The sequence below is a fragment of the Larus michahellis genome, chromosome 9, assembly GCF_964199755.1.
Source record: "Larus michahellis chromosome 9, bLarMic1.1, whole genome shotgun sequence".
NCBI lineage: Eukaryota > Metazoa > Chordata > Aves > Charadriiformes > Laridae > Larus > Larus michahellis.
The window spans coordinates 18,449,906-18,465,394 of NC_133904.1; the positions used below are offsets into that span (position 1 = coordinate 18,449,906).

At 38.2% G+C, this 15,489-nt stretch overlaps 1 long non-coding RNA gene across 1 annotated transcript in view; it reads right to left on the reverse strand.

Moving 5' to 3' along the window:
- The window catches only part of LOC141748695 (uncharacterized), a 55,104-nt gene extending 43,184 nt beyond the window's left edge, over positions 1-11,920 (reverse strand). Inside the window, exons 1-2 of the long non-coding RNA XR_012589074.1 lie at positions 11,828-11,920; positions 11,256-11,347 (exon numbers count right to left, since the gene is read on the reverse strand). This is a non-coding gene — a long non-coding RNA (uncharacterized LOC141748695). The remainder of the gene's footprint in view (positions 1-11,255; positions 11,348-11,827) is intronic.
- Between the last annotated feature and the right edge of the window lie 3,569 nt (positions 11,921-15,489).

Genomic DNA, 15,489 nt, shown 5'->3' on the forward strand with positions numbered 1-15,489 from the left:
TTTCATATGGCCTTAGTGACCAGTATGGAGCTGATCACCACAGCTAATGATTACACAGGGAAAAAAATTCCCCTAGTGCTCCGTAAGTAAATAGAAAATGCTAACCTTAGCATATTCAAAGGAGCATTTTAGCATGCAGTCATTAAGTTATCTCTTGGTTATTTATTTCTTCTGCTTGTTATTAGCTGTGTGAAGAATATTATTCTAATTATGTCAGCCCAATCAGCAGTATTGCATGTCCAGGCTCATTTCCATTAGTTTGAGCTTTGTCTTTCACACTGTGATACTAATTCAATGAGACATCAAACATTTAAATCGACCCAGGATGCCGAGGTCAGGCAGTTTTGCCCTTCCACTCTATTAGCACTCGAGTGTAATTGTGTTTGTCACTCCCCGCATGACTAATAGTATCAGGGTGACTATCAGAGCACAAATGAGCAATGCACTAATATATTATTTTGTTCTATAATATCAATATGTGTTTATTCAGTGGTTGTGTTAGCCAAGTTGAAATGCTCGCTTTAATACAGTAACCATAAACTGTTCACTTAAACAGGGGCACTCACTCATACAATTACTTTACAGCAATAGAATTTTTACTTCGCAGCAATAGAATTTTGCTTAAGTGAGAAAAATGAAAAAAAAACTCACTTTAAAAATAAGCTTTCAGAGACACAGCTTTGCAACCTCAATTTGGCCTAAAAGCATCAGTAAAACTCTGCATAGTTCATACACAGAGCATATATAACAATTTGCAGTATATAAATATAAATGTATTATGAGCTATATATAAACAGAGTGCATAAAGCATTGAAGCAATTTAAAAGCAGTTTGCATCTTTAGGAACAATTGCTAAAAACTTTAAAGCACCAGGTTTTGAACCAGGTACCCAAAGAACAGGAAACCAAGGGATTTCCTTTACAACACTGCAATGGTGCAATCCACTATGGAATTTCAGCGTGTGGCTGACTTGAAAGACTCAGGTAATCATTAGCTAATGCTGTTCATGTACTTTAAGGTACACATTTGCATTAGTAAATAAATGAAAGGGAGACATGATTAATTACCTCAAAACTTACACAAACAGGGAAAAAGGAGGGGAAAAAAATCCCAAACCATATTAAAAACCTAATTATGAATTCATCACATTATAATTATCATAAATTCTAATAATTCCGGGAAAAATTAAATTTGCTCTCCTCAGAGCAATAAAGCCTCTCAGTATTTTAAATGCCACGTCATTTCGTTAACAGATGGTTTCAGAATAACTAGAACTATCAATGTCCTTACGCATTTCCTTTTCTTGTTTATATTTCAAAACAAGGTAAAATTTATTCTTTATACTTTCTAGGGCAGAACTTGCACCAGCTTCAGAGGAGGCTAGCTTTCACCTATAGCATTTGTACTTCTGCACTTTCATTCTCTAGTGCTGAGGAAAGAACACACAACGCCTTTTTGTGCCAATTTTACAAATGCCAACAGTCGAAAGTATTACTTCACACCAGCACTGCATAATTAGCTCATTCAAGGTCTGAGGGGGAGGGAAGAGCTTTTTTTTTTTTTTTTTTTTTTTTTAAAGTGAACAAATACAACTTACTTCTCAATAGTATACAGTAGCTTTCAACATCTTAATGCACTACACAAACTTCATGCAAAAGAATTCAAACTTCTGTCACCTTACATCACATCCATTAAAAAAAAATAATCACAAAGCCACAAAACACACACAATCGGTCAATTCTGGGAACCATATGGCAAAATTTTTGCTGTACTGACTTGTCAATGTGTATGTGCACCCCTGCCTTTAGGCAGGGTTTCAACATAACACTTGAAGATATACTAAAGCTTACACTTATGTCTTAAAGTTTCACTGGCTCCAAGCAAGTATGTGAAGGTTTTGATGACTCAAAATAAAAAAAAACATTCTTTTGATTGATTAGAGATAACATGCTAAAAGCTCCCAGATTTGAAGACAGAATCTGAATGTTAAGAGAGATGAATGACCTCATCATCAATGTCTGCCTCCTCCAGGAAAGTACACTGCGTTTACATGTACAGTTGCCTGCTTCACACATACAGCTTTAGGTGCAGATAAGGTTCTTCACATGAAAATGTATTGCAGATCATGTCGGGAATTGTTTTAGAAGGAAACATTTGTCCTGTGATGTTAACCAGACTAAGTAACTTCTGAAATTTCAGATTGAATACAACTCAGCAAAATTCACTTCAGCATGACAAGTTGAAATAAACAAAGAAAACAAACCACCCAACTCACCTGACCCAATCCTTTTTCTTCCCAATTGCTTTTGTACTTCTTACTTTTCTTCAGCAGGAGAAAAAACCCAAACAAACAACAAACCACACCATGAGATCTTCTGACTAGGGGACCAGAGTACAGAGATTTAAAATGGCTTCAAGCTACAGGAAAGGTGCCTGAGCTGAACTTCTAGATATTTGCACATCACTGAGCATTAGCAATCTGCACCCTCTTTACATTCTCGGCTTGTGATGAATCTGCAGCAGATCAAATTTGGCATCATGCCCAGTCTAACTTATATATCTTCTCCAAATCATAAACTTCCTAAACTAATGCTTCCTTGTGCAAAGATGTTGGGAAGAGGATAAATCTTCAGCCATAGCAGGCTGTTTTAATTCATTGAACCTGTGTGTTAACTGAAAAAAATGGTCCTTATAAATACAGATCAAAGAGACAAGTACATTTTAACAGCTTTTTATTGACCTTTCGCTATCTGAACATCCTCTCAAGAAAGCAAACACATCTAACTTCCTATCATATGACACTTTTTGTTTGTTCCCATTTCCAAGGGAAGTGGAAAGCACATTTGTTAGTTTCCCTAATTTGTAAATGAACAGGAATGTTGTTGCACATCTCAGACAAAAAACTATATTTTTATTTAATCTTCCTGAGCTCAATGAAAATGAAAAAAAATGAAAAAAAAAATACAAAACCAAAATCCACCACATCACCTTTTATGGGATACATAACAGATAGGACAATCACTTTCTAGCTTCCATAACAGTAGGAGCAGAAAAGTACTGTCCACCCTGATGCTGATTTAGAGCACAGTCTTGGATGAATTACTGAAAGGTATCTTTGTATCTTACTGATCCTGTGTGTTGACGATGTGCTATAAGCCACCAAGTGAAACTCAAGAGACATATTTGACTAAAGGATGTTTATTTCTCTACCATACAGATGCAGCAAATGTTTGTGTTCCTTCCTACACCCTTCCCAATTAGGGTATTACGTATTTCTAATGAGTAAAATCAGCTGTCTTTGCTTTCAGTTTAACTTAAAAGATTTTTTTTGTCTTTGTCTCTGACAAGCAATTGCTATATATGGTAGAATTGGTGCATGCTTTTCTATCAAAATATTTATTTTGATAAAAAAACCAAAGAAAGTGTGGGTGGCAAAAAATGCATTCTCTGTGCAACTCTAATTATATATGTATATACACATATATGTGAGGAGCAAATGTACTGTTTTGCATGCGTTGTTTTTGCCTACCCATTCATGGTAATTAAACCCATGTGTATTATATTTATTCCCATGAGTTCAACCCTCCCTTTTGACAAATCCAATGATTAAACATATACTTTACTTCTAACAAGACTCTATGCTGCCGCTTAGTTGCAAAAGCTTTACTTTCTATTATAAACCCATTGCTTTCTTAAAAACAACCAAATGTCCACCTTTCCCCCCACCCAAAACTTTCGCTCATGCTCTGATAAGCAGCAGCTCTAAACAGACAGCATTCTGCTTCCTACAGAGAGAGCATTACCCTTCATTGAGCAGTGTAGCTTGTGTGGCAGCAGGCGGACAACTGATTGCTTATGAGGAAATTACACCAACATTTTGAGTGTTATGCAGACATCCCTAACTAAACACAGGGAAGGCTGAGAAGTAATTACCATACTTGTAGAAAAACCATAGCACAAAGGAAACCGTTGCCATTGGAAAGGCCTTACCTTACTAGACAAGGCATCTCTGCAGATTCCAAATCACAGACAGCAGATAGGATAGGCAGCATCAGAGGTTTTGATTAAGTAGTATGATGGCAGGTTAATGACAAAACTTCCTGCTCATAACCCAGTATGTTTTTGTGGATTTCAGTTCAAGTTTCCTTAAGATTGGTTACTAATTCTTTGATTTTCTGACAAAGAAGATCACTAGCTCAAGCGGCCATTTGACTGCTAGGTCAAATAGAGTACTTGGATTCCAAGTCAGTGGTGCTTCTGTAAATAAATGTATTCTACAGATGAGTTGTGCAAGTATTCCATGTTTGGAACAAAAAGCTTTTCAAGAAAACCCACTATCATGCTATAAATAAAAGAGTCTCAATAGCAAATTAAATGCCACTTCAAACTAAACAAATATTGCCCACTGGGATCAAGCTTATGGGCTGGTGCTTGAGCTAACAATGCAGATACTGTGAGCAACAAACATAAGTGCTAGGAGGAGTGCTAGGGTACAACTCTCTCTTGTCCACCAAACTAAACAAGGAAATATTTGCTCCCATCACAGATAATCAGAGATAATATTGAAACAAAGCCTTGAGTTCCTTTGAAAATTCTTTATAAACACTACAGTGGTTACAACTTAAAGTAACAAGAAATCTGTATATTCTTCCTATTGATTTGTAAAACACACTGTGTGTGTGTGGAGGGAGGTCATACACTTTAAACATTGTAAATTGGTGGACTATTTTGCTAGCCAAAGAATGAAAACATTGCTTTGGGTATTCACCATGTAAGGCCTTTCCTTCCAAGAACAGAACAAATTGGGGCAGGCGGGGGGTGGGAAATGGGTAGAAAAGACAATTTAAGCACTTAAGTCCACTGTAATACTTCTACTGGGAAGGCAGGCATCCACATTCTCCCTTTTATACTTTCTCTCAGTTCCACACAGGCGAAGGCCTGCAGATCCTCTGTAACTTATTAATGACAAGTAAAAGATAAGCAGTTCAGCTGACCAAATAGTTCTTAATAGTAGAGCAGCAGTACTACACTTGCAGTTGTCTAAACCCAAACATGGGTTGAGTCTGCAACCCATCAATATCTCATAGTGGGGTTGGCAGAGGTACCATTCATGATCCACTCCCAAATTCCACACTTTTTAGAAGAGCACATCTTTTAGATTTGTGGAAGATTACTGTTCTTTTGAAGGATAAACACAGATAAATGTTAGAGAAAAACCAATGCAATGCAGAGAAATCATGTGTGTTTTTGAAGTAGTAACACAGGAATTTAAAAGTCAGTAGTCTCAATAATTTCCTTATTACAGTCTGCTGAAAATCACCACGTTTCAAGCCCTTAACTAATAGTTTTCTGGTTAGTTTATAATGCAGATTAGAATGTATTAATATAAAATGCCACTTACTACAGCTTTGAAACTCAATATCCATGCATTTATACATGTACATCTCTAAGATAGGATAGATTTACCTCCTTGAAGTGAAACACACAGGTGTGGTGCTTCAAAAGGATTTGCCTTTATTTACCAGACAAAATTACAGACACATCACATTTGCAGTTGTGGCCCTGATTCCACTTCATGTGAGATATGTTGTCCCTTTGTTTGCTGCTGACAAGCGTAAAGAGCCACTTTCACTGCAGATAATAATGGTTAATTTATCACACAGAGCAGTGGCTGACCTCTGTGCGTCCCTGGCCCTCCATCACCTTCACACCTGCTCAAGCTAATTGTTAGAGCCAAGTGTAAATGAAAATCAACTGGGCTAATAATGAATGGAGGCCATTACTCGCAACAGCACGTTGCTTTACAAAGGTTTATCAAGCTACGATATAACTAGTCCCATAGTCAACAGCTCCCTGTTTTATAAATGAGGACAGGGCAAACTCTTCAAGCCAGGAAAGAAAACCAGACAGTAAGGCAAAACAACTATGTTTGGCACTGTTTTTATAGACGCTTAGCACAGCAAATAATATACTGACATTAGAAAATGCAAGCCAGAAATCCCAGTTCATAAAGCAGCAGTAGTATTTTAAAAATTCTAGAGCAGGGGATTTTTTTACCCATTTAACATTATACTAGTCTTGTAAGATTCATGGGTGCAAGTATACTAATTAATGACAGGCAAACATAGGTAAAAATCCAATCCATAAGTCCCTCATTAATCATACCAGAGACTTTCCCTGTAAAGAGCACAAGACAACCTAGCACTTCAAAAACTAAAATTTCAAGGAACACTATCTTGCATGTACTCTGGCTCCAAATAGCTCAAACCAAAACCTAAAACTCCAAATAACTCACTGTCTTTTAGCAAATGCAAGCTCCTATGTTTACATCCATTTATCTTCAGACAAAATAATAGAAGTTATGAAAGTATCCAACCTTGGTCTTATAAATAAAAAATAATTGTAAAATTGAGGGAGGAGGTTGTAACTTTGAAATTGAGAATATAGAGGATATAATTATGTAAAAGCTACTAAAGTCTCTTTAAGATTCCACCTCTGTAATTGTTTTCTCATATAAGAAGAACTGCCAGACCATCAGTGGGTTTTGTCTCTCCTCCAACCCCACTGAGAGAAAAAAGACAATAGCTACATTTAGAATCACACGACAGATAAATAAATAGCCTGATAAAAACTAAAAAAAACCCACAGCCACATAAAATTCCACTTCCAGATTCTCATCCATATTCAGACTGTTTTTCAAGCAAAAACTCAGGAGCTACAGAAAATGAACACTACGTATCAAGCTTTAAACACATCTAAACTGGGTCCTGCCACTGTTGGTGATTTACTAAAAGAAAAGCAAATACCTGCCTTTTTGCAAGAGTCTCTTTACTCTTCTGTACACAACACCACAATTTTGATTTTTACTCATTTAAAAGGAACAAAGAGTATGTATTAAAATTGTCCATAACCTGGTAAAATAATTGCATTTACCTAACTGAATCATTTTTATTAAAAGCAACTGCATACTAGTTATTCCCACAGAGTATCATAAAAGTGGAGCTACTGATCAATTCAAAAGTACTTTTCCATAAAAAGTTAATAAAGAGAATGAAAACATGCATAATACTTTCTACTATGTATACTGCATTAAGAATGTACTAGATGCCTTCAAATTAGTAAAATAAAGTGTTTTCTTGCATGAATCTGCAGAACAGACTCTAACATCAATAAAAATAAATAAAGGAGCTGCAAAGAGCTATGGAACATCAGATTGCTTGTGGCAGGGCAAAGGCTAAAGAAAAATGGAAATGAAAACTTGAAAGTGTGACATTTGGATTTTGAACAGTATTTCAAAAACTAACAAGGTCAGTAATACTGTTGAAATTCCATGCACACCATTCTGGGAGAAATCTGCCTGTATATACACATATTTTACAGGTTCACACAGCTAACCAGATTCTCCAGATTTATTTAGTAGATTTGCCTGACATACAGTTTTACTCCCTATTACATTTTCTCTTGGTTTTACATTCTCATCAATACAAAGCCAACATAGAATTCTGTCATACGAGTTTGGTTCTATAGCGCATTGCAAGATGAGGATAAAAGAGAAAATCCATCCAGTATAACTTTCACACAGTCATTGCATAGACACTTTGAATAGAGTTCATGGGACCTCACCACACTTCACAACATCTCAATGATATGCAAAACAAAAGCCCAAACTGATGTTCCATTTTCTTAATGGGAAAATATTTGTCAATATGTGCCAGGAGTCTCAGGAAAGAAAACATAATTCATTTTACGCTCCTGATGGTCAGCCTTGTTTAATGACACAACATGGTAAGCTACTCTAACTAGTGCCAGTTAATTCCAGTGCTTAGGGTCTAAAATCTTACGTAACATGAAGGTAGGTATGGGGTGCAATACTTTAATGGAGCTGTACCCGCTTACCCCAGAATATGTGTGTGTTCATGAATAAGTAGCAAGCTATCTTCGGACTTTTCCAGGAGTACAGTTAAAGACTAAAGAAATGTAAGCACATGGAACTGTTATTGATTTCCAGTGAAGGTTCTATGCCATTTCATATTACTTTCAGATGGGAGAGGCTTACAGAGCCACCTTATCTGTTCCCCACGTCACAGAAAGAGGTAATTATCTGTTATAATAAGTGATAGCAGATTGCTACCCAGGCTACCCGTAAGTATTCTCCAGCAATCGCTCTTTTCCAGCCTACTTAGATATCCTATTCCTTTCCCACACATTGTCACAGTTACACATGCTCTCACTGTAATATCTAACATACATTTTCTATAATTTAGTTTAAACTCAGTATAAACTTTGTTCAGTTGTAGCTGCCCATTGAAAAAAATTGCTATAAAAATGTTGAAGGAAGAAAAAAAAATTCTGCAGAAAGCTGTCAACAAACTTCATCCCAAGCAAGCAGTGCATAATGCCCCATCATCACTGTGACCAGCCTAAGGACTTCCCCCATGCGTAGGAAGTGCTGAATCAGGATGCAAATCAAATTCACTTGTATACAAGTAAAGGACACACACACATTCCTTTCTAATATGTAGATCCCAAAACATTTTTCTGAGTAAGAACAAATACTTAAAGAGGATTTAATCTTTCTCACAATAGGCTTGATTCTCCTGGTTACCTTTTGAGCCTGTTTAGAGGTAAATCCATAGGCTCCAAACACGCCTATAAACCACATGCTGCAAGCTATGAACTTCAGCTCATCACCATTTTCTCTGTAATCATATTGACTGATTGACGACATATTTGGCTAGGAGGCGGTGTTCCCATCCCCTCCCACCCCTGAAGACACATATATTGCTATTTGGAAGGATATTCTGATTAAAAAAAGGGTCCAAGGCCACCTCAGCATCTATATTTCCTCTCACCTCCTCCCCAGCTCAGTTGAAAAACCTGGTTTCTTCTCAGCATTCTCTGTCTCCTCTGCTCATGCTCTGGTAGCAATGCTGAGCATCAAAGAAAATTCTCAGTTCAGCTATGGAAGTACTCTTTCAGATATTTTTCCAGGAAGACACCCAGGCCAGATGAGGATCTGAGCAGAGCAGAAACACTCTTCTGAACAACTGCCCAGGGCACTTCAAGCACAACAAGCATTCCAGCTGTCCATGATTTAAGAAAGGAAAATAGATGTGCCAGAACGAAGGAATCTAATAAAGCAATTACTATGCTCATACTAGCAAACATTTTGTATTATATTCCAAAAGCAAGATCATTCTGAATATATAATCTGATTGTATTTATAACTTTTATACCCATTAAAACTTCAAAGTATTTTATGAACAGAAAATTTATGCTACATGTCCCATGAAGCTGTGCTAACCCTTTGGAGAACTAATCATCCCACTAAACAGAATTTTCCCTCTCAGTAATATTTAATACAGTAGAGAGCTCGATTGTGATAGCAGAAATACATTTTCGTTTCCTAAAAGAGGAAAAACTCAGAGTCCAGACTTGAGCAACTGCTTTCCTACACAATTAAATTAAAAAGACAGAGAATAAAGCTTAGAGCAAGGTTCTATTTAAATAGCATTGCTTACTTCCATATTTGTGAAAAAAATGTATACTTGTAAGAGGGAAGCAAAACAATCATTTAGATTATGTATCTCATAGACAGCACACGATTCATTAATGGTAGTGGTATTCAGTAAATCCAGTTAAGAAAGGCAGCCAAAACCAGCTGATGCAATCAGAATGCCCTACCTATCTATTAGGCATACAACATTTAAGAAAATTTACAAGCACCAACATTAACTAGTGTTCCCAGCCTTTACAATTGGTACAATGAACTCAGCCTTCCACAGACAGAATAATTATGCTAATAGAAGAAAAACTTTCCAAAAAAAAGGCAGCCAAATCTAAGAGACCTGTCAATGCCAGTGTCATCAGTGGAGTGATAACTAGTAAAGAGCGGATATCAAAGGCTGTCTTTTTCTTCCCCTCCATGCTCTGTTCTGTTTGAGCCCATGGTGGTCACAGCTCCTTTAACAATATTTATAATGAAGGAACAACGTTGGAGATGTCAACCCTGATTATTCATAAAGGCTCCTCCTGCCCAGCTCTCCCCTTAGGCTAACTGTAAAAGTACCTGATTCCCAATTCTCAAACACAAAAGCGCACAGAGCTTGAAAGCTGAGCTGACTAATAAAGTTTGCATATCCCTAAGAACAAGAGCACACAATGAAGAAGAAAAGGAATGGCAAGATTAAACAAAAACAGTAAGCTTGGATGGGAAATAATAAAAATTTAAAGAGGCAAGAACTTAGATCCCCCCCCATACTCCTGTTCATTTACATTTCAGCATGTCCTAAGAAGCATCTGTTTTATCTTCTGACTGCTGCATCAAGGTATAACACACATCACAAAACTTAAATCACATTTTGGAGCTGGAATGATGAGAGGTTGTGAGCAATATAACTTCTAGGTCATTGAACTTCAACTCAGGAGGAATCTAGAACAAGGGATAAGACTGACCCAGCAAACAATTCTGGCTTACTGTTTCACTTTGGGGCCTGTATTGGTATTTAAAACACTGACAAATGTGGGGAAAGCCTTCAAACAAACAGGAAATGGCTTACAATAGGATCATGAGCTGGATTTGCCTGCTGTAGAGCTTCGATGCATCTCTGAGCACTCGATAAGAACTAGGGGCTTGGGGCTAGGCTGTGATAGTTGGTTATTTTTAATCACACAAGGGACTAAAAGAAAACAAGGCCTTCTTTGTCCCTCTGTTCTGCCTTGCTTACCTATGACTGACTGCTGGAAAGGGTAGGCGTCAGCTGCCCACGACAAACAAGCAGGCAAGAAAGAAAGTGAAACGAAGGAGTCCATGCTAGTCCAAGCAGCCAGCTAGTTGCAGAAAGATAAGCACTGGTACTTTCTTGAGGCTGACTAACATTACAGCCTTGCCTCACATTTTGAGAGGTCTGTCTAGGCAAAAGAGATACACAAATCTTATAAGTTACCACCCTCCTGAGAAGAATCATGAAGCTGTTTGCACACAGCAAGTTGCTTAACGCAGGAAGCAATAATACTGAATGTTATATCTCAAGAAAGCTATAGGGGCATTTTGAGGCAGGAATAACAAAGTACAGAATCATCCCATACAGAGTTTGAGCAAGATGCTGGGATGAACTTTCTCAATTGGAGGAACTGACATGGGATCCTCTCTCCAGAGTTCCCTTACTGGTATTTACTTTCATGACAGAACAGTTCCAGGGTTCAGAAGTCACAAGCAGACAACATGTGTACATCAGAACTGCTGACAGACTCACCTGGGTAGTGGAGCCACCAGTCACCATCTGAGACAATGTGTCCCTTCGAAGTGATCCAGTCTCTCTATCTGCAACTGCTATGGAAAGTGTACCTTTAAGTAATGAAAGGGAACAAAATTATTTATTTATTCCACCTTTAATAAAAATGGGCTTTCCATCACCTTGCCTTCAAAGGCTGGAATAGGTATGTACACTGGGAACGAACTATTTTTATATTAGCAGGATAACACTTTAAAGAGACCTTCAAAACTGTATTTAAAGTGTCAACAAAATGGTAACAATGAAGCAGAAGGAAAAATACATTAAGTGGTAACATTTTAAAACAACTGCTAGGGTGCCAAATCCACTATGCTACTAGCATATTTATTTCAAATCACACGTGCACAAGACAACCCTTTAAAAAACAGTGAGACAGAACTAGCATAACTAGTTCAGCATACAAGGTAACCAAAATCTTACACAGAAGGGAACAGGGATACAACTGATCCATGTGTTTCCTTCAGAGCATTGATGACCAGCTACCCCATTCCGTAAAGAGAGGCCACCCTTACAGGCAATCTAGAGCAACTGACCTGTGTAGAGAGGTGTCACTCCAGTGGGTGTGGCAGAATATGCAAGTTACCACCAACCAGTTTACAGATTGCAGAGAAAAGTTTCTGAGCTCTACAAAGCAATAAAGCAGATAGGAGTGACAAATTGAGCTCAGTTAAAACTTGCAGCAACTTTGTAGGCTCTCTATATAATTCTACACAGACTGAAAAAACATTTTTTGTGAATAAATTCACATTATCCATAACAACTTCTGTAGAATGGAATAGTCTTTCTGGAAAGGCTAGAATAGCCCTTTCTAATAGTGGCAACAAAGGACCCACTTCCTTGGTGCAACTGCAGACATTTTCCTTTCTGTGAAAGATCCCTCTATGCTATGAAAGGAAATGGGCAAGGCCTATCTCAACTGATTTTGCCAACACACACACATACCCTTGTGTGTCTTTTGTTGGAAGGAGAAAAGATGGATAAAATTTCAGACCACCTCAGCCTAGGCTAGGTTTTTCTGTTACCCTTATAGCTCAGGTTATCCCACCTCAGAGGACAGGAAAGTCATAGTACTGTCTCTGGGAGCCAGCAGTTTTGCCTTTACACTGGTGTTATACTGCTTGGATTTACTGTAAATGACACAAGGGGAAGGATGCTACTGTGGGTGGTTTACCCACAGAGGGAATATTCTCTATTGGGATATGTAAGCCAGCATTGCAGACAGGTCAAGCAGAACCTTCCTTTGAAATCTAGTTCACTCAATGCATTGTTTGCAAATGTGTCAGAAAAAACGAACGGCTTTACCTCCAATATATTTGAAAGATTTGTGCCTTTGAAATTTGTTGGGGTTGTTCAGCCTGGAGATGAGAAGGCTCTGGGGAAACCTTATTGCAGCCTTTCAATACTTAAAAGGGGCATATAAGAAAGATAGGGACAAACTTTTTAGCAGGGCCTGTTGCAATAGGGCAAGGGGTAATGGCTTTAAACTAAAAGAGGGAAGATTTAGACTAGATAGAAGGAAGAAATTTTTTTATGATGAGGATGGTGAAACACTGTCCCAGGTTGCCCAGAGAGGTGGCAGATGCCCCATCCCTGGAAACATTCAAGGTCAGGTTGGATGCGGCTCTGAGCAACCTGATCTAGTTGAAGATGTCCCTGCTCACTGCAGGGTGGTCGGACTTGATGGCCTTTAAAGGCCCCTTCCAACCCAAACTATTCTATGACGCTATGAAATGTTACAGCTACCTAATTTCAGCCTTTCAAATTTTCCCTGTTCACTCCCCTACACATAATGGAAGATGAAACAATTGATTTTCAATGAGATACTTTTTCTATCACAACCATGCTAACTGATCTAAACAAGAGACAACTGCAGGAACAACGTAAGCATTGAGAGCTCCATACAGCTTAGAAACTGGTGAAGCATTTCAACTGTACATCTTCCAAATGAAAATATTTCTGATCAAGGATCAAAATGACTCATTTCAAAATTCCCAGTTTTTGTATCTTTTCAACAGTTTTTCTTGAATTACAACAGTCTGACTACCTAGTTCCTGCAGGAGTTACGGACCTTTGTCTAGCGAGCTAAACAGCTGTGTCATTACTCAGCGACATACACATATTTACAACGTCACAGTCCTCCAGAAGAGTTACCTCTGCTCAATTTTATTCATATATCTTTGTCATCTGGAAACATAACAGGACACATTTATCTCAACTGCCACCCCCATGACCTCAGTGTAAGTCTACCATGTTTAGCCCAGTATTCACGATACACATCTCATCTCTAGAAAGAGGGCAGTGCATGGAGTGGTGAGGGAGACAAGGAACAATACCTAACTCATCTCACTAGCCATGAGGGCATGGCCTTTTCACTAATTAGCATGGTTTCAAAAATAATTAGCCTTCTTGACTATGCCACAGTGCATCAGATGAAGTTGAGCACAAGGAAAGAGGCACAGTAAACTCATCACTGTTTACTCATTCACTGCCACATTGTTAAGAGAGGTCATTCAAAAGGTCAAGAATGATACTACAATACATGAGAGCTTTAATCTGAATATATAAGAATAGGCAGCAACCTAATTATGAAACCAGAAATAAAAGGGAGATAGTACAGAACAAGAAGATAAGTACAATAAAGTCAGAGAGGAGTAATTAACCAAAATAGTCATAGGTCTTGGAACAAGTCAGCCTTACCTTTCTAGCCATGGTAGCATACTACACATTGATTTTATAGTGTACCTCACTAGCCCACTAGCCATTCACCACTCTCTACCTGAATCTATTCCCTATTTTAAGTCTCTACAGCCCAGAGACAAGGGCACTAAAAAACCCTCTTTTCACACTCTGAGGGATGCTACTGTAGTGCGGCATGAACTAGCAGCCCAGCTCTCCTGATTGGAGTCTTCAGGCTACCTCTGCAGCTCACGACTACCATTCACAATACCTCAGCCAGGAGATTTTGGTTTACAAACAAACTTTTTAGGAGATGTACAGTAGATGTAAGCACCTCATCCTTGCCCAAGTTTTTAAACATAAGAAATAATAAATCTTTAGAAAAAAAAATTACCTGGAAGTTACCCTTTACCCTAGGTGGCTTTTCCCTAGAAGGATCCACAAGCCCAACTTGCATTTATGAAATAAACTTACCAATCTCTTGCCCTTTTACAACTTTCCACTCCTTTTATCAGGGGGCTCCTTAATAAGGGACTCTTCAGTGAAAGCAGAAACTGCCTTTGTTGAATAAGAGTCAGCTGCTTTTCCAGGTGGTTCGTATTTGAATAGATAGCCATTCCTATCTAATGGTATTTCAGTGTTATGTTCATACCCATCCCAGCTGCTTGGTCTCCATGCTATCTAAAGCTTGAAGACAGAAAGTCTACATGCTCAAAAATAGTTTGCAGCTCACTAAAGGCACACAGGGGAAGTTCGCATATCCTAGGAAGCCTTTATGGGATCTTCAGTCTGTCTTTTCAGGGAAGTTCTAGAGATTGTGAACCACACTTATCTGCAACTTATGGCTTGATTCACTATGTTTGACAACACAAGTAGTAGGACAACAAATGTAAAGTAATGCTATTGCAATGGCCTTGTGCTGAAATATTTCCATAAACAAATCTTGCTTAATCCCTCTCCTTGGTACGTAGCCTTCTCTGTAAAAACACTATGCCTTCAAGAAGGGGGGGAGAGAAGGAAGAATCGTGTAAGCAAACTCCCCCACACTACCACCACTGTAAAAAAACATTTAACTTTTCTCTTCATAGCTCTTTGTCCCATCTGTCAGGAGCTATTACCTGCCAGGAGCTATTACCTGCCTTCAACATTCCAAAGCAGCACCATTTTTGCAAGAGCGCCCATTGATCATCACATTGGTATTTCTCATTCTGCCAACACAGTAGCACTTTTATGCATCTGACTACCCAGAACAATTAACCAAACTCCCACTAGTAGCTAAAGACAGAGCAAGAAACTCATGGCAAACTTCAGTAGGAAAATGAAGCAGCTTTTTAAAAATCATTAATTTCTGGGCAATGTCACTGTTGGTATACTCAGCTTTATAGCATCTGCAGCAAAACATGCAGACGTATGTGACTGGAGGAGCCAGTTCTCCATTTCCTAAACCACACATTTAATTTAGATTTGATAAGACAGTAATTGCACGTTAAGTATTCATTGATTACCTAAAATATATTTA